The following is a 13,721-nucleotide window of genomic DNA, read 5'->3' on the forward strand; positions in this document are numbered from 1 at the left end:
ATTCCAAGTTCTGGCAAGATGCATTTGTTTTTGTGGGTGTTGGTTCACTGCCATTTGGGTTTGAGCATCACAGTGGTGGTTAAGGGGTTGGGGTTGTGGTTGGATATCATGCCTCTCATGTGGGAGGAAGCTCATCCAGTCCAAGTCAGAAGACACCCAAACAGAGCAAAGGGCTTTAGATGGGGAAAGAAGACCCAAACGCAGGTGTCTCTGGCATTGTGATGATAGGCCATGGTGTTTCCCATGCAAGCAAAGATGAGGTCGGTTAACTTAACCAACGCCTCATCCTTAGCATCTCTCATTAGAAGTAGTGACGATTAGCAGTAATGGTAAGACCTAACCTTTGGCACTGATTAAGAGGACCAAGCTGTGAGCTAGTGACAGCTGCCATCATGCCCATCTTACCAACAATGAGCTCTTCTAGGTAGAGTGTGACGGAGTTGAGACTCGAACCCGGGGCACCTGCCCTCAGGGTCTGTGATCTAACCTCTGTGCGCCCAGGCATTGTTCCTGCCGCTGTCCGTGGTCCTGAAGAAATAAAGTCTCCCTGTGGGCATCTCCCACATACTAAGTAGAAAGGGCGTGTTTCTCTCTCAGTTCCTTCGCTGCTGTCTCCAGAAATTCCCCTTTGATTTATTGTCACTGTGTTATGAATACCACCCGTTGCATGGAGCGTTGTCCGTCTCCCGGTCAGAAAGAGACACACCGCAGCCATCCACTGCTCACTGAAAATCACCCAAGGACGTTTGTCAGTCTTTTTACAGTATTTAGTACCGAGGATAAAAATGCATCATAAACCCAACAAGAATGTTGAGAAAGAGGTTACATAGTATGTGTAAAAATCAGATTAAACTGTAGGAAAGAACGTAAACTGGCTCAGTTCATCGGGTTAAAAAAATACATTTTCCAACATTGCAAGCGAGGAACTCAGCGCAAGGCTTACAACAGATTTGGAGCACCCACCAATCGATCCTTTCTTGCATTTCCACAGCTGTAATTCACGGACGTTGTGCCATCCCTTGTGGTGGCTGGGAAGATGGCCTCAAAGCCACACTTCCTCACCTCAGAACTTGTGAGTGTGGGACCTCACATGGCGAGAGGGAGTTGGCAGCTGTGAGCCAGTAAAGGACCCTGACTTCAGAGAGTCTCCTGGGCTCTGTGGATGGCCCAGTGTAACCTCAGCCTGCTCACAGGGGCCGGAAGGGGGAGGTCCAAGTCGAGTGGGAGGAGGTGTGAGGATGGAAGGCAGGTGCCTCCGGAGCTGGAGAGGGCAAGGACCGGATCTCCCAGAGAGCCTCCAGAAGGAACCCAGTCCTGTCAACACCCAGAGGACCCATTTTAGCAACTCTAACTGACACAAATGTCCTGGCTGTCCCAAGAGTGGGTGGCACCAGGGCTCCATCCGTTGGACTGGGGGACCAACCGCACCCCCTCTGTGCCAGGCACCACTGAGGTAACCTCCCACAGGATTGCTAACCTGTTGCGATACAGGCAGGGAGATGGCATGAAGTTGCAGAATCCACTCTATGCAGACACCATCTATCTCTCAGAGTTGGTGCCAATGGAATAGAAATGAGAATTAATTGATAGAGCGTATTTGCCAACTCTCTCTAGGGGCACGAGCTACAGCTGGGTCTTTGGAGAGTGCCCAGGTAGAAGGAATAGCTTTCCATGTTTCTCTTTGGCTGTGGACCTCCACGTGTACATGTGTTTCTGAAAAGGCAGCTCTCCTTTGGCCCCGAACACCTGTTAACTTCCCAAGCATCACGACATCCCTCTGGTCCAAGGAAGGAGAGGCAGACTGTTGCCCCGGGCTGACAATTACAGTGTGTTTCTTTACCCTGGAGAGGAAGGCATCTTTGCTCTCTTTCCTAGATTACTGCTTTATTAATTCAAACAGAAAACACCCCAGAAAACAAACATTCACTTTAAATTAAACATAAGAATGCGGTGCACACATAACGGAGCGCACAATGAGCAGGGCACTAAAATGTAGCATGCTGATCCAGGCAATCAAAAATGCAAAGTAGAAAATAAATACTCAGGAGCAGCTGTCATCCTGGGAGCAAATCCCCAGGCTGCAGAAGCAAAAGGTTGCTGCAAAGTGTAAGACTAGGCAGGGAGCAGGGGTGAGCTTGCAGGAGACAACACGCCTGGGGGCAAAAGCCGCTGATTCTGCCTGCAAGTGAAGAGCCACCTTTTGCAAAATGTATCATATAAATCACTTTTAAAGAAAAAGCCTGTGAGGAATGCATTCTGTCGGCAATACATCCCCTTGCTGTCGTTTTATTTTTCTTCACCTATAACCGAAGGAAGACAGTAGAAGTCAGTTCCAATTTAGTGTTTGTGCCTTCTGTGCTCCCCAAAGCCCTTTCTACAAAGAGGGCCCAGCAGCGTGACCCGCAGTACCCTGAACCCCACTCAGTGCCTCTGCAGAGGGAACGTGAAGCCTGAGTCAGGGACAAGCATCCGGGCCTTCCCCAGCCCTTCTCCCCATGACCTCTCCTTCTCCCCGATGACCCCGCCCTCTCCCCACAGCCCCGCCTTCTCCCTATGGCCCCGCCTTCTCCCCATGACCCCGCCCTCTCCCCACAGCCCCGCCTTCTCCCTATGGCCCCTCCTTCTCCCCACCGCCCCAGCCCTTTCCCCCCTGACCCCAGCCCTTCTCCCCATGACCCCACCTTGGCTCAGTGGTGCTGCTCACGAGAACGGCGTCTTGAACCTGCCTTACAAATAGTTGAAATCTCCACGTCCCTTATGGGATAAACGTTGTTGATTCTTCTCTTTGCCTGTGTATTTAACCCTTTCCTCGTACCAAAGGTTCGGTTGACAACGGAAGAGAGTTGAATCATAACCCCACGGTCATACACCGCTCGGGGTCTGTGGCCACTGTCGGGTGTAGGATAAAACTCAAAGTCATCGTTGGGACGTGAGTCTGCCCTGCTCTCCGGCCCCATCATGATCCATCCTTCCCTTTCGGGCCGCACCAACCTCGGGTGCTCCTCGGAGATGGGAATTTTATCCCTGCTGGCTGGCGTCTTTGTGCCCAGAGTTCCCTCCTCCCGGGAGTCTTCCTTCTGTAGTGTCTTAAGCCCACCCCTTCTCTTCAGCTGGGTCTCAGCACAAACGTCCAGGGAAGACATTGGATCCATCTCTCGGAGCTAGGACCACAGGCTGGGAAATCAAGGTCCTGCTACAAAGACAGGGCGGCCACATTTCCTGCCTCCTGGCCCACATTCTTAACCACCTGCCAGGCTTCCCCTTTGTTTTCTGTAAGGAAAGTTCCTTTAAAAGTAATAATAAAAAAAATTCTAATTGCCCAGGGAGTGCAGTAGAATTCAACGGATTTTTCCTTTAAGAAATAAGTGTAACTCACACAGGCAGACTTTTGGTATGCCAGCACGATTCCAAGCCCTACTGGTATAAATTATAACTACCTAATTCCCGCAAGACCCCCGCAAGACAGAAACTATTTATATTCCAGCATTACCGATGACATATCTAATGCACCAGAGGTTAAATAGCTTGACCAAGATCACACAGCTCGAAACGGAGCTAAGACTCACACCCAGGCAGTCTGGTTCCCAGCTGTATCACGGAAGGAATCCATGTCTTCTAACAATGTAGTGCAGTCACCAAAGGCAGGAAACCAGCCTCATCCATTTTCAAAAGAACCAGATGTCCAAACGAAGTAAATTATATCTTGTAGGCTATCCATGTCCTCAAACCAAAAACTGAAGAAGAAGAAGAAAAAAAAAGTTATTTGAATCGGACATCTCTATTTTGGAAAGCTGTTTATTGGCATCTGTTAAAAAGGAACCAATACATAGCTGGGGATCCAATGAGCTCTCTCCCAAGTGTATATCCGACAGATAGAGGCATGCGTGTGCCCATTTAGGGAAAGGTGCGGGAATGGTGGGAACTGCACCATTGGGCAGGTCAGAATTGGAAACTTCTCCAATGTTTATCAAGCCTAGGATGAATGAATGAGCTCATCAGTCATACGATAGACTAGTGAAGAGGGAATCTGGGTGGCTCTGGCTGGCAAAAGAAATAGTACTCACCCATCATGAGCCAGAATTTTTCTACATTTCTTCCTAAAATGCGTAAGAATAGGTGACACCAATCCATGTTGTTGGGGTGGTTGTCCTTGGGGCTGGATGTGGCTCTAGGGGGCACAGGAGGGCTCCTGGGCTGTAGGTGATTCCCCATCCTGCTGGACAACCATCTATGTGCTTTCCTAGCTGTGTTGCATTCCAATGAAAAGGTTTTGATTTTTTTTTTAATTGATTTGTCCTATTTCAATATGTCCCACTCACCTTTAATTTTGGTTAGTACTTACTTTTTTTCCCTTCTTGAAAGTTCAGTGATGTCCAAAGTAACAAGATGGTCTTTGTTTTTCATCTTTCCCCTCAAAATTGGTTTTTCCTCTTGGGAACTACTCATTGTTGTTTTAGGACAGTGGGCCCAAGAGGGTCAGAGAGGGGAGAACTCTCCTGGGATGGACGGTGGAAGGTGGAAGGCATTCTGTCCTCTGCCCTCCAGCCCTCTGGTGCTCAAGGGAGTCCGGGAGCGTCTTCTCTGCAGGGACCCAGCTCTGCATGCCTGTAGCCAAGGGGCTGGACGTGTGTGCAAGGAGGGCTCACCTGGGGGCTCCTTCTGGGTGCTGAGCCAGATTTGGGGATCCCAGCCTGAGAATTTCAGCTAGTGCTCATAAGCAGCCAGGGAGCCAGGGGAGAGGGGAAACCCCCCTCGGAGCAGGTCGTAGGGCCAGAGGGGGCGACTGCTGTTTCCCATAAATGCTACTGGAAAGGAGACACGTACAGTCTCTGTGTTCGTGACAAGCCTCTGGAAATTTACTTTGCGAGATCCTCCCTCTCGAAAATGATCCTGGCGACGAGTTACAAAGTGATCATTCACGGTATCCAAAAGGATTTATGACAGTAACATGAAAGAACCTGCTTAAATGTCTGACCACAGGGAAGAACCGAAGTGTAGATCTGGGCATGCTGTAGTACAGCAAAGGCGTTCGCGAAACCAGGCTAGGAAAAAAAAAAAGTACTTAATGATGTTAGAAAATGGCAATTATAAACAGTTAGAGTTAAATCAAGTTATGGCGCCATGTGCGCAGGAGGCTTAAAAAAATCCACAGCAAGTTTAATGTGTTCTTGAGTGGAATGGAGAATATTCTCCATACTTCCTATTAATCCATACTTTATTATTTTTTTAAGATTTTATTTATTTATTTGACAGAGAGAGATCACAAGTAGGCAGAGAGGCAGGCAGAGAGAGAGGGGGAAGCAGGTTCCCTGCTGAGCAGAGAGCCCGATGCGGGACTCAATCCCAGGACCCTGGGATCGTGACCTGAGCCGAAGGCAGAGGCTTAACCCACTGAGCAACCCAGGTGCCCAATCCATACATTAATCTTAAAATTGCATTGAAACAGGAGAATGGTTTTAGAAAAAAAGAATGAAAAACTATATATCATTCCTTAGTAGAGCAACGTGACTGCTTTATTCTTCAAAAAAATGATTTTAAGGTAACTACAGATTCACCAAAAATCGTAAAGAACCATACGGGGAGCTCCCGTGTATCCGTCACCCGCACTGTCCCAATAGTAACATCTTGCAAACCGTAAGAGAGTGTAAAAGATCGGGAAATTGATCACATTGTCCCATCCAGGGAGTCTACTCAGATTTTATGGTTATACGTGCCGCTGAGTGTGCATGTGTGTCTGAAATTTTAGCACGTTTGGGGACCATGAAGCCACCACCTTAAGCCAGTACATAACTGTCCGCTGTTGCAAAGCCCCCTCGATGTCAGGCCTCTGGACCCTCCCCTCCTCTCTCCTTCCCAGCTCCTGGCCGCCACTCATCTGTTCTCATCTCTACAACTGGGTCATTTTGCAAATGTCATATAACTGGCATCTTCGGAATGTAGCGTTTGTGATTGGCTTTCCATCCTGGATCCGTCCTTGAGGCGCGTTCAAGTTGTGTGCCTCGGTGGACCACTCCTCGGGGATGGCTGGACCACAGCTTGTTGACCCGCACCTGCTCAGGGACATCTGGGGGTTTTTCAGTTCGGGGCTGTTATAAATGAAGCTGCATGAACATTCAGACGTGAGTTCCTGCATGGAAATCAGTTTGCATTTCTTTGGAATAAACGCCCAAGAATGTCACTGCTGGGTGGGATGCTAAGTCCACTTTTGGTTTGAAAAGGAACTGCCAGACTGTTTTCCAGAGCAGCTGTACCGTTTTCTGTTCCCAGTTCCTCCACAGCCTCCCTGGTATTTGGTGTTCCGTGTGTTTTTGTGAATGTGTGGGTTTTCCTAAGAAAAAAAATGCAAAAGGGGCGCCTGGCTGGCTCAGTCTGCATACGACTCTTGATCTTGGAGTAGTGAGTGGAAGCCTCACACTGGGTGTAGATTACTTTAAAAAGAAAACAAAAACAAAGACTACAACCACATACATACACAAAAACCGGTGGTGGGATGGCTAAGATCGCAAATGATTTTCCTTGTCCCCCGCACTTGAATTTTACACCTCGAATATATGTTGCTTTTGTGTTCAGAAAACAGGAAGTTATGGTTTTTTTCAAGGAAGTACTTGGGGCTCGGTGGGCCTGGGGTGCCGTCGACGGGATCCGCCTTCGTGGTCGAGGACGTTACGGACCGAATCCATGCATGTTTCTATGGGTTCCTGTAGCCACAATCCCTCCCAGGCTGATCTTTGCCCCCCCCCGCCCCCCCAAAAAGAAAAAAATCTTGAATTTGCTCCCTACTAATTATATCTGTGTTTTACTGTTGTGGGTAATGACAATTTGAATTTAACCACTATTTAAGTCAAACACAGTATAAGTTAGATTGTCATGCCTTGGTAAATACAAGTGAGTAAAAATAAGATACGCTTTGAGAACCACAATTTTAGTTGACAGATGAAGAGGAAATCATTAGCCAGTTGCATCTTGCTGACAAGGTTTCTGTAGAATCTGTTTGTTTTTGTTCCGAAATTCAGGGATCGATCTGAATTTATTCCTTGCAAAGACCAGTTTAATCCAAATGGGACACATAGAGAGACTAGATTAATGCTGATTTTGTCACTGAAGTGTAATATTTTAATCTATTTTAAACTGAAACAAGGATTCTCTGTGGCCCTGCTTGTTATTAGGTTTCGCTCTACTCGATGGAGATCATTTTACGCAATCCTTTTTTCCTTAATCACCAGGACAGAATTCATAAGAAACATGGACAGATTGTATTTGTTCGTAGGGTTTCCAGAACTGCAGGGAAATTTGTTGTTGCTGGGGATGACAGGCCTGAGCTGGTGAAACATGCTGCCACCATCCCCAAGAGAAAACACCTACGACTTTGGGATTTTCTTCCCGTTTTCCTGAATCCCCAAAGTCCCCCTCTTCTTATTCCAGAGCCTCACAGAGGACATTCGGGCAACGTCTTGCAAGCTGGAGGGCCAGGCCAGCAGCCTTTTCAGAAAGGCTGGGCAAGATAAATTAACACGTAATCCCGAAATTTCTACCTCTGTTTGTCAGAAGACAAGGAGAAAATGCCAAACGTCCTAATTGCACTTTTACGTTTTTTTGCCCAGAGTTTGGCTGACCTGTCGTTTTGTCTCCATAGATATAGTAGGATGGAAGGGACATTGACACTCCTGTCTCTTTGAGATTGTCTCTGAAAGGGTCATCTATCTCACCGTGGCAACCGAGGATAGGCTATCCTTTCCATCGGCCCCGCAGCCTCCCGCTGCTTTGTAAGTCAGACTCAGGCTTTCACACGTCAAATTTAAGGCACAGAAATAGAGGAGAGAGGAAACGTGGTCCTGGCCAAGAGCCATCTGACTCTCCTCTCTCCTGGTCTCCTGACCTATTCTGGGGGAAGGAGCAGGATGGTTATTTCTTCTGACAAATGTTGAGCCATTAGCCTGTTCACAGAGGCACCAAGATTTTCTGGAAGGTTTTTTGGTTGAGTCAGAGAGAATCTCTCAAGGAATCTGGAGCCAAGACTTCCTGAGTCACTCTAGACCATGAATCCGGCTGACTTTTCTCAAGCCAAGAAAGGAAAATCCAAAGATAGATAAACTTGCACGAAATGTAACACTCCTTATGTACGTGTGTGACGACCAGTCCACAATCCAGCGTTGAGGAACTGCCCGCATCAGGCCTCCAGCTGCTATCATTATATATCCTGATTCTATAGTGATATATATGAATTATGATAATGATATAATAATAAGGACAAGAAAGTGATATATATGATTCATATACCCTGACCCTGGGGCTGCCCTCAGGGTGTTCCTCCCCTCTGAGCCTTACGACTATCTCTTGTGCAGAAAGAGGACAGAAACAAGCCCCACTCCTCCTGGTTTTTACGAAGATTCAATGAGATAATGGGTGCCCTGTGTCTGCACGGGGCCAGGGATCCAGGAAGGGCCAAGCGAGGGGCTCTGTGGGAATGCTATGACATTGTTCTAGCAGTAACGCATATTCCAAATATAGCAACCGTCTTAGCATAATGCATAGGAATAATTCTCTTTTATTTGGGGCCGTCTACGCAGTTGCCTCTTGTGCAGTGGTGAATCAGAAAATAGGTTGTATGTTGGGAGTTGCTCCCAAGTCAGAAGGCACTGTGGAATTCTGGTAAATTGCAGCCCTCTGGGGAGTCTACAAAAAAGTTGTCGTGTCTCCAGCATGCAGCAGTGTCAGGCACACTGGGGTCCCTCTGCAAATGTCGGCGAACTACTGCATAAGCGTTCAGTGGGGGCATCTGCTCCTCTCTCCCTAGAAACGCACCCCAGGACCTGCCATGGCAGACAAAGGAGGAACAAAGCAGCTACTTGGGGTTTAAGTGTGTGGATGCATTTGGATTCCAGGAGAATAAAAAGAAGAAGGAATATCACAAGAACGGTTCGATTTAGAAAGGTAGATCTTCCTTTATGGCAAGAAAGACCTTTCTGATAAATGAGGGCGTCTAAAACCCCCGCAGACCTCGGGTGAGTTTTAAATCCTCTGAAGGACGTGTGTGTCCAGTGTCCAGGGGAAGGAGGCTCACAGCGGAGAAGGCAGATAATCTGCTCCTCACCTTAACAAAGATGGTGTCGGCTGCTCACTTATCCACCCCAGCGTGAAGAGAAGCAAAGCACAGGTCTTGCCAGAGACACGCAGCTCCGGTGGGTCCGCGAGCTCCTGAGGGCCGTCCCTTCCCTGTTCCAGCCGTGACTGCTCTCATATGCCCAGGTGAGCACCAGCCACACTCTAGGTTCTTAGTAAATATGCGTTGACTTAATGAATTAGTTAAAGGGCTAGACCCCTGAACTCAACTGTTTTCTCCACTTTTCTGCATTGATGTCTCTCAAGCACACAACCCAGTCTTCCCTAACAAAACCTGTTTTAAGACAATCGCCTAGGGGAGCACCTGGCTGGCTCCGTTGGGGTTGCATGGGACCCTTGAAGGATGTAGAGATCACCTAAGTAAATTAAAATAAATGGGGGTGCCTAGGTTAAGCGTCCAACTCTTGATTTTGGCTCAGGTTGTAATCTCAGGGTCATGAGATCGAGGCCAATTGTTGGGCCTCCACATTGGGCATGGAGTCTGCTTAAGAGTTTCTCTCTCCCTCTCTCTCTGCCCTCCTCCTGCACTCTCCCCCCTCCCCAAAAGAGCCAGCTCTGAGTGGCATCGTGGGGCAGGCATGGGGGCGTATACACTGTGGTTAGGCCCTAGGTGGGGATTATTGTGGAATATTGCTGAAATATTACATCCCATGAAGACATCAGTGAAGGAAATCATGGGTTTCCCAGTCCTGAAGTGAATCCACAGCATCTCTGTATTTTTTTTAAAAGATATTTTATTTATTTAATTTATTTTTATATATTTATTTAAATACATACTTAAATCTAAAAATTAATTAATTAATTGATTAATTTTTATTTGACACGCAGAGAAAGATCACAAGTAGGCAGAGAGGCAGGCAGAGAGAGGTGGGGGGAAGCAGGCTCCCCGCTGAGCAGAGAGCCCGATGTGGGTCTCAATCCCAGGACCCTGAGATCATGACCTGAGTTGAAGGCAGAGACTTAACCTACTGAGCCATCCAGGCGCCCCATCATAGCATCTCTATAATAATAGACACTGAGACTGGCCAATAACAAGATCGTCCTTAAAAGATGTTCATTAAGATGTTGCCTTCTTTCTTTTCTTTTTTTTTTTTTTAATAACACAAAATTTGAATAAAAGAGGCATGGTCCTAAATACTTACGCTTGGATTAGTATAAACCAGTTTCGAAGAATCCGAAGTCCATTAAATTCCCTCCTCCCTGTTTCAGAGGCTTTCAGTGAGTTGCCAGGAACAGTCTATTACTAAATAATTTTAGGGATTAAGATGCTGTTGGAAACAGCTCTGTAAAAAATGCCTCTATAAATATTTAGAGTCTGTTTTGCTGTAATCATGTCCCCATAAGTACCAAGATTAGACCAGCTCCCATCCTATCCTAATCAACTATACAAGGTTTATGTTACCAATATTGAGAACAATATTGTTATCAATAGAAAATATTGATCTGGGCGTTGCTGTTAAACTCACCTGCGTCTCAGTGTAGACAGCCATAAACAACATTAGGGGTAGATAAGGAGAGAGTCAAAGGCTTCAAAAGCACTATTGTTGCCTTGTGAAGAATAATGCCAAGAAGTTGGGTACAATGTGTTTTTACAGATCAAAAGGTTCTCTTCACACAGGGAGACAGACCTCAGGAAAAACTGCTGCCGGAGACTGCAGTCAGACAGAGCGAGGTTCAAATCCCACCTTTGCTGCTTAGACAACGTACTTAACTTCTTTAAAAAGCTCCAGATTTGCCCTCAGTACGTGGGGGTGATGAACAGGATCTGCTTTCCGTAGCCGCCGCTACGAGTAAATTAGGTAATCTCCTGCTTTTAAAGCTCTTAGCATTGGCGACTGGCATGTATTTACGTACACGGTTGATCATTTTAATTCTTGCAACTGTTGCTTCTTTGGAGTTTAGAGCAATGATTCTCTGCTTGCATTTCAAGGCAGAGCTTATGTCTAATGGAGATGTCATCCCTTAGAACCGACTGCTCCGTAAACAGCTGCCCTCAGTTCTGATAGAGAAAATAGGCAGAGCCTTGTATGGAGATTACAAGTTGCTACAGGCTGTTACTTGCTAACAGTACCGGCTGGTATGGTGGCATCCGTAAGGAGTCAAAATTCCCATTTCAATCTCGGTTGTTGAGTCTTTGGTATCTTGGAGGGACTGAATTTCAAGTGAGTGCGTCTTTCAGGTCTGTCCTCGTTGGGGTGTTTCATTTAATGGTCTTTGGTTTTAAAACCTCTGCCTCGGCAAAGGAAGAACCTTCTTGCATAAAGTCTGGGTGAACTTCTGCTTTCGGCCAAATTGGAGCTACCAGCATCAGATTTAGTCTCCCAACGGCAACAACTGAAAACCAGATTAGAAATATCTGAAACAACTTGTTAAGACGCCAAAGGTAGAAGGGCAAAGGACAAGGGACAGAGGGACAGGGAACATGTGCGTGAGCTCTTCAACCTCTCCAGCTCACTGCCTTGAGTTTCCAGACCATGGACGTGGATGGGGAGCCGTGCGGGGTTGGGAGCCCGATGGGTTGAGAAGATGGGAGGTAGGAGCTGGCGAGAACCACGTAGTTAGACCTCGGAGGACACAGGACCAGGCACGGTCAGCTCTCCGTAGGGGAACCTAGGGTCCCAGCCAGAGTAACAAATCCCAGGATTTACATGGTACTGGGTAAAGTGCACACAGAGGTCTTTCCTCGGTAGGGGGGAATAATTAACTTGAAATTGGGCTCATTCCTGTTCAGCCTCATGTATCTTAAAAGCGAGACCTGCTTCCAAGTAACTGAACCACACCCCAGAGCAAATCTCCAGAAGATTTCTAAGAATATGAGAATGTCCAGCAGCCAACAAGTCACATTCTCAAGGTCTGACATCCAGTCAACTTACTTGGCATGCAAAGAACCAGGAATAGCTGATTGGTAATGAGGAGATCGATTAATCAATCAGTCAATCAATCAAACTATCCAAGAACTGACACAGCAATTACAATGAGCAAAGGAAGACATTAAAAGTAATTATGATAATATTCTTTAGGTAAGGGAGTCAGGTTCATTTTTTTTCTCATTTGTGAAAATGAAATTAATTAAGGCTGTAGATTGAATTTTTTTTTTTTTTATATATAACACTTTCCACAAATCCTGGAGGACTTTTTTGCTGGGTATGGCTTCACCGATGATCCTATACTCCCACTGTTTGTCATGTCTCCCTTCCCCTCACCCCAAGAGAAGCCAGTGTTTTCCTATTTCTGAGTATCTGGGCTTTTCAAAACTTGTAGTTTCCCAAAAGGCTTTCCTGATGTTGTTACTGTGGCTCTCCATTTCAGGTAAATTACACTTTGCTGGAAATCACACTTCAAACAATTGTTTCAAGCTGGCGTATCACCTACATGAAACCCAAAGGGGGATCTTGGATAAATGTGAATCAAAAGAGCAGAGGCGTGTATGTTTTTAAACAATGGATAATTCAGACGACTGAGGCTACCCATGGAAAAAATTTCCTTCGATTACTTTTATTATACCCCAAAGGAGACCCTTGAAAAACCCACATGCAAGTCCAAGAGGTTGTTTATTGATATGACAATGTGCTCTGTTACCTAGCTGATGGGAAGGAAAATGGTTATCTTTGCCGTTTCTCTGCTGCTAATATCTTTGCCCAAATTTCAGGACTGCAAATGGGGACATTGATTTCAGAAGGTTTGGAAAATGCCAAACTTGAATAACACTTTAATGGCATATTAAGGCTAATTTCATCCTGCTCCAGGATGGATTGAGTGTTTATTGCTATGGGAATATGTTCCTGTACTCAGAGAAGGGAGTGCTGTATTACATCGAAGGGATTTTGCGTTTTTCTTTACTTGAAAACATTGTGCGATAGGAAATAGATCTTCTTCTTCTTCTTCTTTTTTTTTTTTGTCTTCTGTCTGTACCTTTTGAACTTCACGTCCTGGCCTAAGCCCACGTAAGGCTTGAATTAAATTGATTTCGATGTAATTGGCTTAGAAGTGGACCCAGGAAGGGACAAGTGGTCAATTCATTTTAACAAACGAAGAGTCTGCCTTTTCTTACTCGGAGAGATTAGGATAACAGCACGGGCTTCTGCTTCTGGCCATGCTGAATTAGCTATTGGCAGAATCACCTTTGAGGACATGTGTTGGAAAATAGGAAAGTGAATTTAAGTTTCACGACCCATACGTTAAATCACAGAGTAATACTGCTCATGGGTTCTTAGGGCTCGTCCTTTATTAATACATTTTTCTATTTGCTGTTTGCTGGTAGATTCCCAAAGATAATTCACAGTGCATTAAAACATTAGCAAAAATCTCTCTTACTTTAGTGGGGAGTAAGTGAGCAAATATATCAAGAAAAAAAGCAGGAGCTGAGAAATGAAGCTCATTCCTGTTTTCCTGGGAAATTGCAGTCTTCCTCGTTCCAAATGCAGTGACCTGAATCCTCCAAGGACACACATTTCCTCTAGACTTTCCACCTTCAGGTCTCGAGTTTAGAGTTATCTATAATTACGAGCCACTGTGACAAGTTCTATCCCCTGAATACTGAAGTCAGCTTGGTGGTGACCACCATCAGATTTGCCCTGTTACTTTTTTACCCCATTGCCCAG

This window comes from Mustela erminea, chromosome 13, assembly GCF_009829155.1.
Source record: "Mustela erminea isolate mMusErm1 chromosome 13, mMusErm1.Pri, whole genome shotgun sequence".
Classification (NCBI taxonomy): domain Eukaryota; kingdom Metazoa; phylum Chordata; class Mammalia; order Carnivora; family Mustelidae; genus Mustela; species Mustela erminea.